The sequence below is a fragment of the Notechis scutatus genome, unplaced genomic scaffold, assembly GCF_049901735.1.
Source record: "Notechis scutatus isolate UNSWTSFEM ecotype Mainland unplaced genomic scaffold, rNotScu1.2 NSCUCTG168, whole genome shotgun sequence".
NCBI lineage: Eukaryota > Metazoa > Chordata > Lepidosauria > Squamata > Elapidae > Notechis > Notechis scutatus.
This window is the reverse complement of record NW_028263044.1, coordinates 5775-17793: the sequence shown is the minus strand read 5'-3', so window position 1 is coordinate 17793 and position 12019 is coordinate 5775. Positions and strand designations below refer to the sequence as shown.

Below are 12019 nucleotides of genomic sequence, written 5' to 3'. Positions count from 1 at the left end.
AATGGAGATGGAGAGAGAGAGATGGAAAGAGGTAGAGAGGTAGAGAGGAAGAGATGGAGAGAAAGATAGAGATGGAGAAAAGGAGATGGAGAGAGATGGAAAAAAGAGAGAGAGGTGGAAAGAGAGAGAGATGGAAAGAGATGGAGAAATGGAGATGGAGAGAGAGAGATGGGAAGAGCTAGAGAGGTGAGGAAGAGATGGAGAGAAAGATAGAGATGGAGAAAAGGAGATGGAGAGAGATGGAAAAAGAGAGGGAGATGGAAAGAGATGGAGAAATGGAGATGGAGGTAGAGAGATGGAAAGAGCTAGAGAGGTGGAGAGAGAGAGAAAGATGGAGAAAAGGAGATGGAGAGAGATGGAAAAAGGGAGAGATCAAAAGAGAGAGAGGGAAAGAGGGAGAGATGGAGAGAGAGATGAAGAAATGGAGATGAAGAGGGATGGAAAGAGAGAGGGGGGAGAGAAGGAAGAGATGGAGATTGAGAGAGAGAGAGAGAGAGATGGAGAAAAATGGAAAAGAGAGAGGGAGATGTAAAAAGAGACATGGACAGAGATGGAAAAATGGAGAGAGAGAGAGATAGAAAGAGAAAAGAGATGGAGAAAAGGCGATGGCGAGAAATGGAAAAAGGGAGAGATGGAAAGAGAGAGAGAGGGAGGGAAAGGGAGAGATAGAGAGAAAAAGATGGAGAAAAAGAGATGGAAAAAGATGGAAAAAAGATAGAGGGAATTGTAAAGAGAGAGGTGGAGAAATGGAGATGGAGAGAGAGAGATGGAAAGATGGAAAGAGAGATGGAGAGAGAGAGAGAAAGATAGAGAGAAATGGAAAAGGGGAGAGATGGAAAGAGAGAGAGGGAAAGAGACGGAGAGAGATGGAGAAAAAGAGATGGAAAGAGAGAGAGAGGACAGAGATAGAGAAATGGAGAGATGGAGAGAGAGATGGAAAGAGCATGAGAGACGGAGAGAGAGAGATGGAGAGAGCTAGAGAGATGGAGAGAGAAAGAGAGAGAGAGATGGAAAAAGGAGAGAGGGAAAGAGAGAGAGGGAAAGAGGAAGAGATGGAGAGAGATGGAGAAAAAGAGATGGAAAGAGATGGAAACAGAGAGAGGGACATAGAGAAATGGAGATATGGAGAGAGAGATGGAAAGGGCATGAGAGATGGAGAGAGAAAGATGGAGAAAAAGAGATGGGGAGACATGGAAAAAGAGAGAGATGGAAAGAGAGATAGAGGGAGAGATGGAGAGAGATGGAGAAAAAGAGATGAAGAAAGATGGAAAAAGAGAGGGAAATGGAAAGAGAGAGAGGGACAGAGATAGAAAAATAGAGATATGGAGAGAGAGAGATGGAAAGAGCATGAGAGACAGAGAGAGAGTGAGATGGAGAAAAAGAGATGGAGAAAGATGGAAAAAGAGGGGAGATGTAAAGAGAGAGAGAGGGAGAGAGGGAGAAATGGAGAAAAAGAGATGAAGAAAGAAGGAAAAAGAGAGAGAGGGACATGTAAAGAGAGAGAGATGGACAGAGAGAGAGAAATGGAGAGATGGAGAGAGAGAGAGATGGAAAGAGTTAGAGAGAAGGGAGGGAGAGATGGAGAAAAGATGGAAAGAGAGAGATGGAAAAAGAGAGAGGTGGAAAAAGAGAGAGGTGGAAAGAGATGGAGACAGAAGGAAAAAAGGGAGAGGGAGATTTAAAGAGAGATGGAGAAATGGAGATGGAAAGAGAGAGAGAGCGATGGAAAGAGCTAGAGAGGTGAAGAGAGAGAGAGAGAGAAAGAAAGAGAAAGATGGAGAAGAGGAGATGGAGAGAGATGGAAAATAGAAAGAGGGAGATGGAAAGAGAGGGAGAAAAGGAGAGAGAGAGAGATGGAAAGACCTAGAGAGATGGAGAGAGAGAGATGGAGAAAAAGAGACGAAGAGGGATTGAAAAAGAGAGAGATGGAAAATGATGGAGAGATGGACTGGCCCATCAGCAATGGTGTGTGTGTGTGTGTGTGTGTGTGTGTGTGTGTGTGCAAGGAAACAGGGCTCTCCACTCCAGCACATCCCCCTCCCCATCTCTGAGCAGAGCCAAGCATACTCCCACCCCGCCACCCCCCCACACCTGCAGTCCAGGAGACAAACTTTCTTTAAACTCGGTTTAAACTTGATTCACCGGAGACATATCTTCACCTGCTGGCGTGAATCCGCCAGCCCAAAAGGCCAACGAGAGCCGCGCATGGGAAATCGGCAGAGATCAGGCAGGTTGATGTTGAAGTGGGTGGGAGGAGGAGCGGGAGGGGAAAACCCGACGCTGTCCCCCCCAGCCCCCTACCCCCAGCCCCAAAGAGGGTGGGGCCACAGGGAGGAACCGCCCTCAGGAATGGGCCCCTCCGCGACAGGCCTCTCAGGCGGGCAGATGGAACTTGACATCGACGTGATTTCCTTCGCCAGCCGCATGATCTCGGCAAGGGCCACAGCGGTGGCAGCTGCCCGGTCCAGGTCGTTGCAGGCCAGGATCTTCAAGCCACTCTCGGCAAAGGACTTTGGCGTCGGCCACCGGGTGCCTTGCAGGCGGGCCACGATGGGGATCTTCAGCTCCAGGTCCTCGGCGGACATGATGATCCCGTGGGCGATGACGTCTGACAGCGCATCAGCCCTCCGAAGATGTTGACCAGAATGGCCTGGACCTTCTCGGGCCGGAGGTGATCAGCTTGAAGGCCTCGTGACCTGCTCCACCGTGGCCCCGCCACCCACGCTGAGGTAGTTTGCTGGCGCCCACCGTGGAGCTGAATGATGTCCATGGTGGCCATGGCCAACCCTGCCCGCTGACCAGGCAGCCGATGTTGCCGCCCAAGGCGATGTAGTTGAGGTCGGCGTTGGCCGCCTCCTGCTCCTTCTCATCCATCTGTGTCCAGTCCTGCATCTCGAAGATCTTCTGCTGGCGGAAGGCCGAGTTGCCGCCGAAGATGACCTTGGCATCCATGCACATCACCCGTCCGGTGGAGTCCTCCACCAGCGGGTTGATCTCCACCAGGACGGCATCGTAGTCGATGAAGAAGTCATACAGTTTGACCATGGTGTCGGCCGCCTCCTCCGCCAGCGCCCGGGAAGCCCATCTTGGCAGCTAACGGCACGGCCTGGCTCATGCGGAGGCCCGTGACGATGTCGACCGGCCCTTCAGGATGGAGGCCGGCTTCTCGGCTGCCACATCCTCGATCTGGAGGCCGCCTTGGGAGCTGGCAACCACGACGGGACCCTGGAAGTCCCTCCATGCTGATGGCAAAGTAGTACTCCTTCCGCAGGTAGCGACGTTCGCAGACGAAGACCTGGTGACACATGCGTCCTCGTTCACCGGTCTGCTTGGTCACCAGCCTCTGCCGATCATCTGGACAGCCACCGCCTGGGCCTCCTCGGGCGAGCACACGATCTGCACGCCGCCCCTCAGCCCGCCTTCGAAGACCCCCTTTCCCGCCCGCCTGGCCACCACCTGGGCCTTGACCACCAAGTCATTGGTGCCAATCTTCCGTGCCACTTGGTACGCTTCCTCTGGCGTCCTGGCAACCGAGCCATATGGGACGGAGACGCCGGCCTCGGCTAGGAGCTTCATGCAGAGGTACTCGTGGATGGACAGGTGCCGGAGACGCTGACGGCGCAGCTGCCAGGCGGCGGGCGTCATGGAGAAGCAGCGGCTGGCCCCGAACCCCAAACTCCCGACTCCTCGGACAGCCCCAAAGATCTTGCTACATATCATTTTGGTTCCTGGGACTGAATGTGTCCACAAGGTGAAGATGCTGTGATCTCCCTTCCAGCCAAGACTTCCAACTGGTAGTTAGGGTTTGAAAAAAAAAACACTAGCCTGGTTGTTTCCTGCTGGTTTCTCATTGGCTGAAGACAGAGGTTCTGTGACCTCACCGGCCTCTGTTTCTCCTCCTCCTTGATGGCCCTACTCCCCATAGAGGTTTACTACCAGTTCTGTGTAAGCACTGATGGATTGTTTTCCATCGGGCAATTTTGAGCAACAAAAACTTACTCAACGTCAACCGGATGGATAGAAGACACATTAAAAATGGGACTCGAATATTTAAAATGGGCTTTTGCATAGAGACTCCTAGAGTAACAGAATGGTAAGGGACCTTAGAGGTCATCTAGTCCAAACCCCTTGCTCGAGCAGGAAGACAATGGTGGCCCAAATTTTTTTTTTTTTAAAGTGGCAGGGTTGAAGAATGGGAAACAGACATTGCTACAGATGTACGAATGAAGGTTAGGATGATATCATAGGTTGAACCCGGCCAATAGGGACGGGGAGGATTTGTACTGATGACAAGAGAAGTGAGGGGGGAGGAGGAGAAGGAGGGAGGAAGAAAATAAAGGTTATTGTGATGAAACTAGAATGCAATTAGGATATAGGGATTATGTTATAATAGATTCTGATGATGGATCAAAGGGGAATAAATGGAGGGAAGTATTAAGATAAAAGGGCAGCGCACTCTAATTGGTAATTAAAGGGTATATATAAGATTAGATAGATAGATAGATAGATAGATAGATAGATAGATAGATAGAGATAGATAGAGATAGATAGACAGATGAGAGATAGATAGACAGATGATAGATAGATAGATAGATAGATAGATAGATAGATAGATAGATAGATAGATAGATAGATAGATATGGAGATATGGAGATAGATAGTTAAATGATAGATAGATAGATAGATAGATAGATAGATAGATAGATAGATAGATAGATAGACAGATAGATATAGATAGATATAGATACACAGACAGACAGACAGACAGACAGACAGATAGATAGAGATAGATAGACAGATGATAGATAGATAGATAGACAGATAGACAGACAGACAGATGGATAGATAGATAGACGGATAGATAGAAGATAGATAGATAGATAGAGATAGACAGAGATAGATAGATAGATAGTTAAATGATAGATGATAGATGATAGATAGATAGATAGATAGATAGATAGATAGATAGATAGATGCATAGATGATAGATAGATAGATAGATAGATAGATAGATAGATAGATAGATAGATAGATAGATAGAGATAGATAGAGATATAGAGATAGATAGAAAGACAGACAGACAGATAGATAGATAGATAGATAGATAGATAGATAGATAGATAGATAGATAGATAGACAGATAGATAGATAGATAGATAGATAGATGAAGATAGATAGATAGAAAGATAGATATAGATAGATAGATAGATAGATAGATAGAGATAGATAGATAGACAGATGATAGATAGATAGATAGATAGATAGATAGATATAGAGAGATAGAGAGATAGATAGAGAGATAGAGAGATAGATGATATAGAGATAGATAGATAGATAGATAGAGATAGATAGATAGATAGATAGATAGATAGATAGATAGATAGATAGATAGATAGATAGATAGAGATAGAAAGAGATAAAAAGAGATAGAAAGAGATAGATGGAAAGTTAAAAGAGATAGATGGATAGATAGATAGATAGATAGATAGATAGATAGATAGATAGATAGATAGATAGATAGATAGAGATAGAAAGAGATAAAAAGAGATAGAAAGAGATAGATGGAAAGTTAAAAGATAGATAGATAGATATAGATATATAGATAAATAGATATACATGACCTCTGAGGACCCTTCCGACTCTGTATATTCTATGACTCTGTAAAGATCTCCTGCTTAACAAGGGGGTTGACTGTCTAATTGATCGACTGAGTAACTGACTGCTTGATTGACTGATTAATAGACTGATTAATTGATTGACTGTCTAATTGATCAACTGTGTAACTGACTGCTTGATGGACTGATTAATAGATTGATTAATAGACTGACTGTCTAATTGATCGACTGAGTAACTGATTGCTTGATTGACTGATTAATAGACTGATTAATTGATTGTCTAATTGATCGACTGTGTAACTGACTGCTTGATTGACTTAATAGACTGATTGATTGATTGACTGTCTAATTGATCGACTGTGTAACTGACTGCTTGATTGACTGATTAATAGACCGCGTGGTTGACTGATTAATAGACTGATTAATTGATTGACTGTCTAATTGATTGACTGAGTAACTGACTGCTTGATTGACTGATTAATAGACTGATTGATTGACTAATAGACTGATTAATTGATTGACTGTAATTGATTGACTGAGTAACTTACTGCTTGATTGACTGATTAATAGACTAATTGATTGACTAATAGACTGATTAACTGATTGACTGTCTAATTGATCGATGGTGTAACTGACTGCTTGATTGACTTATTAATAGACTGATTGATTGATTGACTGTCTGATTGACTGAGTAACTGACTGCTTGATTGACTGATTAATAGACTTTGATTGACTGATTAATAGACTGATTAATTGATTGACTGTCTAATTGATTGAGTAACTGACTGCTTGATTGACTAATAGACTGATTGATTGACTAATAGACTGATTAATTGATTGACAGTCTAATTGATCGACTGTGTAACTGACTGCTTGATTGACTGATTAATAGACTTTGATTCACTGATTAATAGACTGATTAATTGACTGACTGTCTAATTGATCGACTGATAACTGACTGCTTGATTGACTGATTAATAGACTGATTAATTGATTGACTGTCTAATTGATCGACTGTGTAACTGACTGCTTGATTGACTGATTAATAGACTGATTAATTGATTGACTGTCTAATTGATTGACGGAGTAACTGACTGCTTGATTGACTGATTAATAGACTGATTTATTGATTGACTGTCTAATTGATTGATTGAGTCCGACTGACTTATTAGGAAGGAGAATCTTCCCCTAAGATGGAGGACAATAATCCGGGGGAACTCCTTGCCACCAGAAGTTGTGGAGGCTCCATCACTGGATCCTTTGAAGAAGGGATTGGCCAGCCATTTCTTTGGAATGGAGTAGGGTCTCCTGCTCAGTCGGGGTTGGACTAGATGACCTCCAGGGTCCCTTCCGCTCTGTCGTTCACTAAGGGCCACCTGCTTGGGGAGGGGGTTGGACTAGATGACCTCCCGGGGTCCCTTCCCGCTGTGTCATTCACTAAGGGACACCTGCTTGGGGAGGGGGTTGGACTAGATGACCTGCTGGGGTCCCTTCCCACTCTGTATATTCCATGATTCTGTAAGGGTCCCCTGCTTGAGCAAAGGGGTTGGGCTAGATGTCCTCTGAGGCCCCTTCCGACTCTGTGTATTCGGTGATTCTGTAAAGGTTCTCTTGCTTGAACAGAGAGTGAGGGTACACACACATATTCATATATATGTATACACACACACACACACACAAACATACACACATACACACACACGCACATATATACATATACAAATATACACATAAACACAAACACACACACATATATATATATACACAGACACAAACATATACACATACATACTACACACACATATACAAATATACATGTATATTTACACACACACATACAATATACATGCATATATACAAACATACACACACACATATACACATATACATGTATATTTACACATACACACACATATACATGTATATTTACACACACACATACAATATACATGTGTTATGACTCCTTCAAAATTCAAGCGAGCAAAACAGAAAGCAGCCATTTCAAAAGTAAATCAAACAGAAAGAAGTCTCACAAGATAACGGCTGTCATAAATCACAATCTACAGCAACAATCTTTGCTCTGTTTGGCAAACCAGTCCTGGCAAAAATCTAAAGCCTCAGAGCTTCTGCTGTAATGTCTTCACGCAATAAGTCACTTTGTTTCTGGCAAATTTTACCAGCCCAGCTGTGTCCTTTTATACTCATTGAGGCAACGTGCTAATTACCTTAATTATTGGCTCGCCCTCCTCCTTCGTTCTAACTGGGTTTGCCTCCTTAATCGTCTTCTGTTTCCTTACATTTAACCACAAGTTTTCCAAGTTCTCATCTCCACTAGAAGACTCTCTCAAAACTTCCCTGTCAGCCATTCCCGGCTGTTGATCAGATAAGGAACCAGAGGAGGTCAAAGGTCCTGACAATTCTAATACTTCAGGTCTGACTTCCTTTGTCACATCCATCTCCTCATCCTGGTTACTATTCCCATCACTGAGCCCTGCCGGCTCATATTTTTCTGCCATGTCCTCCTCACTTGAACTCATATCAGCCACAGGAGCTGAATCCAAGCCCGGAGCCACAACATACATGTATATATACACACATACACACACACATATACATGTATATTTACACACACACACACACACATACATGTATATTTACACACACATACAATATACATGTATATACACACACACACACATATACACATATACATGTTTATTTACACACATACACACACACATATACATGTATATTTACACACACACATATAATATATATATATATATATACACATACACACACATATACACATATACATATATATTTACACACACACACACACATATATACATGTATATTTACACACACACATACACACATATACACATATACATGTATATATACACACATACACACACACTTATACACATATACATGTATATTTACACATACACACACATATACATGTATATTTACACATGCACATACATATACATGTATATTTACACACACACATACAATATACATGTATACACACACACACATATACATGTATATTTATACACAAACATACAATATACATTTATATATACACACATACACACACACATATACACATATACATGTATACACACACACACACACACATACATGTATACTTACACACATACACACACATATACACATATACATGTATATTTACACACACACATACACACATATATACATATACATTTATATTTACACACATACACACACATACACATATACATGTATATACACACACACACACATACACATATACATGTATATATACACACACACACACACATCTATACATATACATTTATACTTACACACATACACACACATATACACATATACATGTATATTTATACACATACACACATATACACATATACATGTATATTTACACACACACACACACACATATACATGTATATACACACACACACACATACACATATACATGTATATGTACACACACACACACACATACACATATACATGTATGACGGACACAATACAGAAGCCTGATGATGGCAGATGGGATTCTGCCGAAACGTTGCTACAACTTTAAAAGCACAACTACAATGACGTGGGAAAATACCCGAACAAAGCTGAATGCTATACATATACATGTATATTTACACACACACACATACATACACATGTATATATACACACATACACACACACATACACATATAAATGTATATTTACACACATACACATATACATGTATATTTATACACAAACATACAATATACATTTATATATACACACATACACACACACATATACACATATACATGTATACACACACACACACATCCACATGTACATGTATATATACACACATACACACACATATACACATATACATGTATATTTACACACACACACATACAATATACGTTTATATATACACACATACACACACACACATATACACATATACATGTATACACACACACACACACACACATACATGTATATATACACACACACACATATACACATATACATGTATATTTACACACATATACACACATACACATACACACATACACACACACATATACATGTATATACACACATACACACACATACACATATACATGTATATACACACATACACACATACAAATATACATGTATATGTACACACACACACACACATACACATATACATGTATGACGGACACAATACAGAAGCCTGATGATGGCAGATGGGATTCTGCCGAAACGTTGCTACAACTTGAAAAGCACAACTACAATGCCGTGGGAAAATACCCGAACAAAGCTGAATGCTATACATATACATGTATATTTACACACACACACATACATACACATGTATATATACACACATACACACACACATATATAAATGTATATTTACACACATACACATATACATGTATATATATATATATATACACACATACACATATACACATATACATGTATATATACACACATACATACACATATACACATATACATGTATATATATATACACACATACACACACACATATACATTTATATTTACACACATACACACACACATTTTGTGGATCAGTTGCTGGCATGAATGACGTCGAAGGCTCTGGGGAGGATTGTCTCTGTGACAATCTCTCATTCTCCTGGCTCACATCTGTGTCCTCTAATAATTCAGACTCCACATTCACAGCAGGTTCCAGCCTTTCATCTTCAGAGTCGTCAGAGTCAAAACTCCCAGCAGGATCGATCCTTCCAGTCACAACACTATCCCTCACCGCAGGGCCCTTCCCCCAAGTCTGACGATCAGGATGTGGTTTTGAAGGGAATTGTGCATGATATATGCAAATAAGATCTGGGGCATGCACCTTGGATACATCATGCCAAGAGTGAATCTCCGTTTCATTTTCCAGTCTTCCCACGAAATACTGGAATCGTCCCTTCAGCCATCGTGAATCATAAATTCCGACCACTGTAGTATCCGTAACAGGTTCAGTGCTGAGCCTGGATGGAGAACCTGTATCTTCTGGAGAGCGGAGAGTACACGATGGAGTGTCAGGTACTAACAGGGAGCGATGAAAAACAGGGTGAATGCGCATGGGCGCGCGGTAAAGTGAGTCGATAAGCCACAGGATTAATAACTGCCTCGATAGGGAAGGGACCAATAAAGCGAGGATCCAACTTCCTAATCGGACGATCGACCCGAAGATGTTTCGTTGACAACCATACCTTGTCTCCCACAGCCAACGGAGGCGTCGCTCGATGCAAACGATCTGCGAAACGCTTATAATCTGCTTTCGCTCGTTCCAATTGTCTGAAATTAATTGATGCACCGCATATAACTCCGACAAAAATCTCGTGCCTCTGGAACTGGAGAATCTGCCATTGACAGGGGGAAAACCTCGGATGATAACCCACATTGTCATAAAAAGGCGTCATGTGGGTGGAGGTGTGCCGAGAATTATTAAAGGCAAACCTGCCAATGGAAGATAGGGCACCCAGTCGCTTTGTCGTTGATTTACAAAACATCTGAGGTATTGGGCGAGGATGCCAATTACCTTTTCAGTCCCGCCATCGGTTTCCGGATGGTGTGCCGACGCTAAACATACTTGTACTCGTAGAGCGTTCATTAGACTTTTCCAGAATTGAGCGGTGAACTGAACACCACGATCTGAAACAACTCTGTCTGGTAAGCCATGTAAATGGAACACATGTTGTATGAAAAGCTGGGCAGTAACACGAGCTGAGGGTAATCTCCTACACGGGATGAAATGGGCCATCTTAGTGAGCATGTCAACCACCACGAGCACTGTCGTATAACCCAACGAAGGGTAAGTGCGTTAGAAAGTCCATGGAGATCGCTCCCCATGGTCTGCTCGGAGTCGGCAGTGGTTGAAGAAGTCCAGGAGGTGCACCCGATGCTGCTTTCACTTGTCGACATTGTACGCAAGAAGCGACATAGGAAGACACATCGTGCTCCGAACCCAAGGCCACCAAAAAGTCCGGGTGACCAAGTGCAGGGTTTTGTGAAACCAAAATGACCAGCAGCAGGGTTGTCATGACATTGCGTCATGATGAGGGCTCTAAGCGTCCTGGTGGGTATGTACAATAAGTCCCGATGTCTTAGCAAGCCCTCTTCAAAGGACCATGGGGAATCAGGTCCAACTTCTTCCCCTTCTCTGCTGCGTCCACGCGTCCAATCGTTGCGCCTCCCATATTCGAGCCCGTAAATCTACCGGATCTTGAAGTTCTGCCAAGGATTCCGGTGGCAACACCGTTCGTGGAGGAAGAGGATCCTCGGGATCAATATATTCGGGTTTCGAGACAATGCGTCTGCCCTCCGATTTTGACCACTTGGAACATAAGTGACGGAGAAAT

The 12019-nt window shown here is 42.7% G+C and overlaps 1 pseudogene; it reads right to left on the bottom strand.

Moving 5' to 3' along the window:
* Positions 1–2373: 2373 nt before the first annotated feature.
* Positions 2374–3576, bottom strand: LOC148128696 (succinate--CoA ligase [ADP-forming] subunit beta, mitochondrial pseudogene; annotated as a pseudogene).
* Positions 3577–12019: the final 8443 nt, after the last annotated feature.